We start from the raw sequence: 7857 nt of genomic DNA, 5'->3' as shown, positions 1-7857 counted from the left end.
CTGTAGCTCCGGTTCCCTGGGGGATCCGATGCTTTTTTCTGGCCTCTGCCGGCACCAGACATGCACAGACACACATACAGGCGAAACATGTAAAAAAGTAATTGCTACATTCCTATCATTCTGCATAAGGCTCAGCTGGACATGGTAGCTCACACCTGTGACCTCAGCACCTGAGAGGCTGAGGAAGGGCATTGTCACAAATTTAAGGCAGTCTGTGCTTCACAACGAGATGCTGTCTAATGATGATATGTACGTCTTCAAATTGGGGGAAAATCAGTCTATAAATAACATAGGCTCAGGATCAAGAACAACAAAATTTTATAACTAATAAATCAGTAAGAAAGAGACAACTCATTAAGAAAACAGACAGAACATAGAAATAGGCAATTCACAAAAGAGGAGACAAAACTGAAGGGGCTGTTAAAAGGATCTCCAAGTCTGGTTTATGTCAAATGCATGAAGGTCGGGGACAGAGCTCACGTGTGCCAACTATGCCCGAGGCCCTGGGTTCAGTCCCCATTCACAAAGATACGTACATTCCATGGAGATGTAAATTTAAATCAGTGTAAGTTACCACTTTGCATCCCCACAGCTGAAATCTGACCACTCCGAGTATAAACAGGATGGCGGAGAGGGGAGAATTCCACACACTGAAGAGAGACTACACCTGAGCACAGCTACTTTTCAGGGCAGTGTGATCAAAGCTACTTGATTTCAAGAATGGTGACCTATTTTTTAAGGCTTGAAATGTGTCCTACCTGCACATTTTTAAAGACACAGACAAGGCTAGGGCAAAAGAAAAACTACCAGAGGCCATTATATAGGCCAAATATTGGCATTGTTTCGTGAAACCTTTGTTTCTGTTGCACACAAAATGCCAAGTGTTTCACAGAGCTTCTGTCTTGTTACACATACACACCACACATCACGTATATCACACACACATACATCACACACACCACACACACACACACCACACATCACATATACACCACATACACACCAAATACACACACATACACCACACACCACACACACACTCACCACATACACCACTCACATACATCACACACCACACACATACACTCACACATACTGTACAAATCTGTACACATACACACACACTCACACACACTGGGCAAGAGGAGGAGTGTATTTAACAACTGCCATGTTGAGGTAAATCAGCCATTTTTATGGTTTATACATTATATCATCTTACATATCAGCATCCACTTGTGGGTTTTTATTTTTTGTTTGACTCTTTGTTTGAACAGGGTCAAGCGACATAGCCCAGGCTAGCCTGCTACTCACCATCCTCAGGCCACCACCTCCAGCAGCTAGGATTGTAGACAGGTGCCATCATGCCTGGCAACTCCAGATGAAGTTTTGTTTTGGGTTTTGTTGCCGCGGACTGGTTCTCAGTAGGAACACCAGACCGAGGGAGAACGGGTTGAAGGTACTCAGGATAAGTGGGATTCGGCGAATGACAGACAGACACAGACACCAGAGTATGCTGTGAACTGCTGCAATTTTACTCAGATCAAGCAGTGTTTTTTATACATTCGTTTGAGGAAACATGGCAATCGGCCAGTGGGGCGATAGACATAGAATTAACAATGTGGTCACACAATTTTCTCAGAATGATTAATAGATCTCATGAGTACAGGTGTTATGTCCTCTTTTGTGGTCCCTCATCCAGACAGAGAACATTACGGCCCTAGCTGAAGTTTTTCCTTCTACGTAATTATTAGACCTTTGTTTTGTATCAAAATTAAACCCTTCCCACCATCGTTCTAACCATGGTTTCATTTGTGTGAAAATATTTAACCTTTGCTTGCAGGTGAGAAGGCACCAGGGGGGTTGGGACCTAGCTATTCTTTCCATGAACTGTAACTTATGCCATTCTGTTTTCGTACTATTATGATTCACCCATTGGTTCCCATGTTTATCATAAGCTCCCGTAAAGGGCAAAGGCTCCAAATAATTATTATATCTAGGATTAAAGTTAGGGGGTTGCCACCACCGACCCTTGATGAGAAACTCTATTTGTCCCTTGATAATTCTTGTAGGACTGGCTAGTTCCTGTAACTGCTTCCTTGCAGCTGCTGTTGGCTGCGCGTGTGGATTGCTTATGAGTTCCTGGACTTTTACTTTCATCTCTCCTCGCTAGAATCTTTGTCCCTCTGAGTCATAAGTTCTTTTTGTTCTAAGTCATTCATAAATTCCCCCAAACTTCTAGGACCCTCTTTAACTGTTTGCCTAAAAGCTTGAATTATAGGTGGGGGTATTGAGGCCACTTTTGAGGAATCATTATTCTCTTTATGGGGCACATCAGAAACATTGAGAGCTAACTCCCTGAAATCAATACACAAGGAAACAGCAATAGTCACAGCTGCAAAGAGAAAAAAGCAGAGTGCCAGCCAGCCTCTGCAAGCAGATTTTGCGTGGTTCCATGTAGCCTGGCACCATGATTCGGGCAGATTGATAAGGGGTCGCCGGGGGCATAGACCCGAGGGCCGCGAGCCCCCCTTTCCCATGTAACCACCTCATCCAAGGCATTTGTCACGCGGGCGACACCGTCGTGGGCGTGGCATTTTGTGGGTTTTGAATTCTTTTCTCTATGGGTCACACTACTACACTGATGTTTACATATATGCTTTGTGAATTCTCTTTTCTCTTAGAATCCCAGGGGCAGGAAATTGGATTAATTGTGACTCCTGTTTATGGTATCTTCTGATTTGTCATTACCCAACCAAGCTTTCCTGGTCCTTCTCTCTCAGAATTACTATCTATAACCAGAAAGTAGTTATTCTTTTCTCTCTTTTTTCCAAACACCCCTTTCTGTTGTCCTTGAATGAAAGCACAGGTCAATTCATGCTTCTCTGGTTACTCATAGGAAATCAACAACCTTGCATGATTTTAAACCATGAGCTTGAAGACTTAGTTGAATTAACCACGAGGACTGCAGACCTTGGGGCCACATAATCATTGGGATTTCCCGCTCACTTAGAGTGCACGTTCTCTCCCCTTTCCTAATTCAGCTCATGCTGAATAGGCTCTGTAGGTTGGGGACAATTTTGTTTTCTTGTCCATGTTCTTCCGCACACAGATCACCAGCTGCTCTTTCTGACCCCTCCTGGAAGGAGAAGGGGCAGGCAGAAGTGAGAGGCAGGAAAGGAAGAAAAAGTCGTACCCATGACAATTTCATAAGATGGTTCTGTGTCCTCTGGGCCTAACAGGTATTTTAGCTGACACCACATATGTGTGTGTGATATGTGTATGTGTATGTGTGGTATATGTGTGTGTGGTGTATGTGTGTGTGATATGTGTATGTGGTGTGTGTGGTATATGTGTGTGTGGTGTGTGTGTGTGTGTGTGGCATATGTGTGGGGGTGGGGAGTGTGTGTGTATGGTTTGTGGTATATGGTGTGTGTGGGGGGGGGTATGTGGTGTATGGTGTGTGTGAGTGTGTGTGTGTGTTAGTGAGTGTGTGTGCATGGTGGATTTTTCACATGCCAACACCCCCGCCCCGCTCCATCCCTAGAGCTTTCTCTGCAGCTCCCTGACACAATGTGTGATCTGTGCCAGCTCGGTTCTTGCCTCCTCTTTGGCCCTGTGCTGCTCTAATCCATACACACCAGAGGGCCTTGCCATGGGCTTTATCAGGTTCCTTCTGAGGATCAGTTGGAATGATAGATGGAGTACATCTATTGGAGGAATGATTAACTGAACTAATTATATGGATGCAAGTGTGAGTGTGTGTGTGTGTGTGTGTGTGTGTGTGTGTGTGTGTGTGTGTTCTCTGTTGTTTTATTTCCAAGGTGCTAGAGATTGAACCTAGGTAGGTGAGGACTCAACTGCTGAGATACACTGCCAGCCTATGAAAGTGGTTTATAAAATGCCAACTTCAACACAATTGCTAGTTATAGCAAATCATTAAGAAGGTTGGGTCTAGCTTCAAACTAGCTGTGTGACTTGGATGTGTGATTTAAGCTGTCTGTGCCCCAAGTTGCTAGGGGGGTGGTAATTAAAGTTTAAGGATTCAGTGGAATAGGAAAATAAAGAGTTGAGTACAGTGGTCACCTGGTGTCCCATGGTCACCTCGACAGGAAGAGGAGCTGTCAATCAAGGCTTTCATCAATTACCTAGTGTCAGAGCAGGAGGTGAGATACACTCATTATAAACGCTGACATGGACAGACTGATTTTCAAGAAGGCCTGGACAGAGTGCTATGGGGACATAGGATTTAGGTTGTGGATCTGCTGTGCTGCAGGTCAGATTCCCTCCTAATCTAGAGCAGGGAGTGAGGAAAGAGCAAGGAGAAACAGCTTTGAAATATTTTTTGGGCAGGGGAAGATTTTTTATCAACTGAAAGGAAAGGACAAGTAGTACCAGTGTTTGGTGAGTCAGTTCAGGAACAAGCTGGAGTTTCACCAACTACCTGAGATGTCCTTTTCCCGAATGCCTAGTGGGATCACTGGTAGAGGATTAAGTGCCTGAAAGGAGGCACAGGATGTCTGGGACCAGCTGGTCCCCACAGAAAGGACAGGCAACCACCTGTGAGTGGATCACAGGAAGGGGGCCATGGCTAAGCCAGCTGACCTTGGAACCAGGCAGAGTGAAGGCCCCACAGTTCTCAGCTCCAGAGAAAGCTGAAGAGGTGGAGGTCTAGAATCCACCCTGTTTTGGGCTGGTACCTGAAGACAAATGGAGGTCCCCAGTTATAAGTGATGTTCCCTTCCTGACTGAACCTTAGGCTGGCCTTTCTGTGGGCAAGGGCCTGCTATTGGGATAGTCTGTGTGTTTTTGAGCTAGAAAGTCCCAGGGCATAAACTTCAAGCAAGGAGAGAAGAAAGTGAAGAACTGAGTCAGCCAGGTGGTGTGTGTGTGAGGGGGTTGACGTGGGAACATGCCCTGAGTCTGGAAGTTAAAGTCTGTCTGGGCAACATATCGAGCTACTATCTTCAAAAAAAAAAAAAATGGAACTTGTAATGTTGACTGTCACACATTATCCCAGCACTTGAGAAGCTCGAGTGGAAGATTAAGAGTTCAAAGCTAACCTGGACTACATACCCTGCTATAAAAAAAGGAGAAAAAAAGCAGAGGACTTCACAGCAGCCGGTGTTCTGATTGCTCACGAGATAATGGCCAGCTCCCCGGCCGTGGACCGAGCCACAGTCTCTGCCCTCTGGAGGATGGGGGTGAACCTGACACCCCACAACAGAGAGACAGTGTGCCACAGTGATGTGCTCTTCCTGGCTGTGAAGCCACATATCATCCGTTCATCCTGATGAAGTTGGTGCTGACATTGAGGTCAGGCCCATCATGGTGCTCTCTGTGGCAGATGTCATCATCAACTCCACTGAAAAGAAGCTGACAGCTTCCAAAATCATCCACTGTGTGGCTGACACCCCAGTTGCTGTGCAGGAGGGGGTTACTGTGCATGCCACATGCACTCACGCTCAGGTGGAGGATGGCCAGCTCAGAGAGTGGCTCATGGGCAGTGTGGACTTCTGGACAGAAGTGGAGGGAGATTTGACCAATGCTGTCACAGGGCTCAGTTGTCACAGGGCTCAGTGGCAGCGGCCCTGCCTATGCTTTCAAGCCCTGGATGCTCTGGCGGATGATTGGTGTGAAAATGGAGTTGTCAAGGGGCCTGACAGTCTGCCTTGGGGCCCAGGCCCTCCTGGGGGCAGCCAAGATGCTACTAGACTCAGAACAGCATCCTTGGCAGCTCAAGGATAGTGTCTGCTCTCCTGGTGGGGCCACCATCCATGCCTTGTGTGTGCTGCAAAGTGGAGGCTTTTTGCTCCCTGCTTATCAATCCTGTGGAGGCCTCCTGCATCTGCACACAGGAGCTGCAGACCATGACTGGTCAGAAAACCCTCTCCTCTGCTGCCTTCAAAAAGATTCTACTGGACAATGTGAAACTGGACCCCTCTGCTGGGGCCTCTCTGTCTTCTTCCGCCTATGTTAAGCCCTGCAGCCTGACCTCAGCAAGCAAGAATATATATATATATATATATATATATATATATATATATATATATATATATATATATATAAAATGAATACAAACTAGTTTGCACCCTAGCAAAGGAGTGGGTGAGAGATGCAAGAACTCCTGGGACCAGGCCACTGAAGCAAGGGAGGGACCAACCGGAGACCAGAATTGGAGGAGGCAGCTAATGACAGAGGACACAGTTGCCCAGACAGAAAAGGACTACCTGAGCCAGCATGACCCAGGGAAGGCTATGGTTGGGTAAAGATACAACATGCAGGCACACAGCTGGGGTAATCACAGTGACTGTGTATCTGTGGCCTCCGACCTTCATTGCTTGTGTTGGGAACAATATCCTCGATCCTCACTACTTGGAAGTATACAATTAACTTCTTTTTTTTTTTTTTTTTTTTTTTTTTGGTTTTTCGAGACAGGGTTTCTCTGTGTAGTTTTGGAGCCTGTCCTGGATCTCACTCTGTAGACCAGGCTGGCTTCGAACTCACAGAGATCCCTCCTGAGTGCTGGGATTAAAGGCGTGCGCCGCCGCCGCTGCCGCCACCGCCGGCCGCCACCACCACCACCACCCAGCCTACAATTAAGTCTTGTCAATTATCCTACTACGCTACAGAGCACTAGAAGTCACTCCCCCTTCACATCGTGTCCTTGTACTTGTTAACCTTGCTGCCTCCATCTTCCTGTCCCCCACTTCCTCATAGGCTCGGAAACTACCACTCCACTCTGGACCTGTTAGCTTCCACATGTTTGTCTTTCACATTCATTCACCCGTGCTGCCCCAAACTATAGGCTGCTGGTAGAGGAGGCTGTGTGTAGGTGGGTGTTGGCAGTTCATGGTTTGGGGTCTGGACTGAATAAAGAGAAAGGGAATGGTAGTGAGGTTGTTGGTAGGTGAGGTTGTTGGTAGGTGAGGTTATGAAATAAAATTTAAAAAGTAGAGAATACTAGAGGAAAATACCAACATTGACCTCTGGCCTCTCCATGTCCATGCATAAACATACACATATCACACACACACACACACACACACACACACACACACACACACACACACACTCCAACACACTCCACCCTGGTCCCTAAAGTACCATGTTCCTCTCCTTAGGCAAAATTAATTTAGTTCATCTCTAAAAGTCTCAGTCTTAACAATTACAAAGTTGAAGGTAGGTACTGGTGGCTCACGCCTTTAATCCCAGAACGCAAGGCAGAGGCAGGTGAATCTCTAAGTTCAAGGCCAGCCTGCTCTACAGATCAAGTTCCAGGACGGCCTGGGCTACACAGAAAAAAAACAAAAAACAATGGGCAGTGGTGGCTCACGCCTTTAATCCCAGCACTCGGGAGGCAGAGGCAGGCGGATCTCTGTGAGTTTTAGGCCAGGCTGGTCTACAAAGCAAGTTCCAGGACAGGCTCCAAACACTACACAGAGAAACCCTGTCTCGGAAAAAAAACAAAAAAACAAAAAAAGAAGTGAAAAAAAAACATTTACAAAATTATTCAAAAGTGCAAACTCTTCTGAGAATCAGGCAAGCTCTTAACTATAAGGCCCTGCAAAATAAAAATAAAAATAAATTGCATTCTTCCACGTAGCCAGCTTTCTTGGACTGCCAGGTCACAAATCATGACACAGAGACTTAATACTAATTATGAATGATCAGCTTTGGCTTAGGCTTGTTTCCAGTTAGCTTTTTTTAAAAACTTGCATTAACCATTTCTGTTAATCTACGTGCTGCCCTGAGGCTCGTTTACCTCATCTATGTACTGTCCATCCTGCTTTCCTGTGTCCTCCGTGTCTGGCTGGCTGACTCCCCTGTTCTCTCTGCCCACCAGCCCCACCTATTCCT

At 46.2% G+C, this 7857-nt stretch overlaps 1 pseudogene; it reads left to right on the top strand.

Annotated features, from left to right (window-relative positions):
• Window positions 1-5108: 5108 nt before the first annotated feature.
• Window positions 5109-6752, top strand: LOC128124025 (pyrroline-5-carboxylate reductase 1, mitochondrial-like; annotated as a pseudogene).
• The last annotated feature ends 1105 nt before the right edge of the window (window positions 6753-7857 follow it).

The sequence above is a fragment of the Peromyscus californicus genome, unplaced genomic scaffold (assembly GCF_007827085.1).
Source record: "Peromyscus californicus insignis strain IS unplaced genomic scaffold, ASM782708v3 Scaffold_4__1_contigs__length_199733344, whole genome shotgun sequence".
NCBI lineage: Eukaryota > Metazoa > Chordata > Mammalia > Rodentia > Cricetidae > Peromyscus > Peromyscus californicus.
Note: the sequence above shows the minus strand (reverse complement) of the source record. Positions and strands in the feature narration are given on the sequence as shown.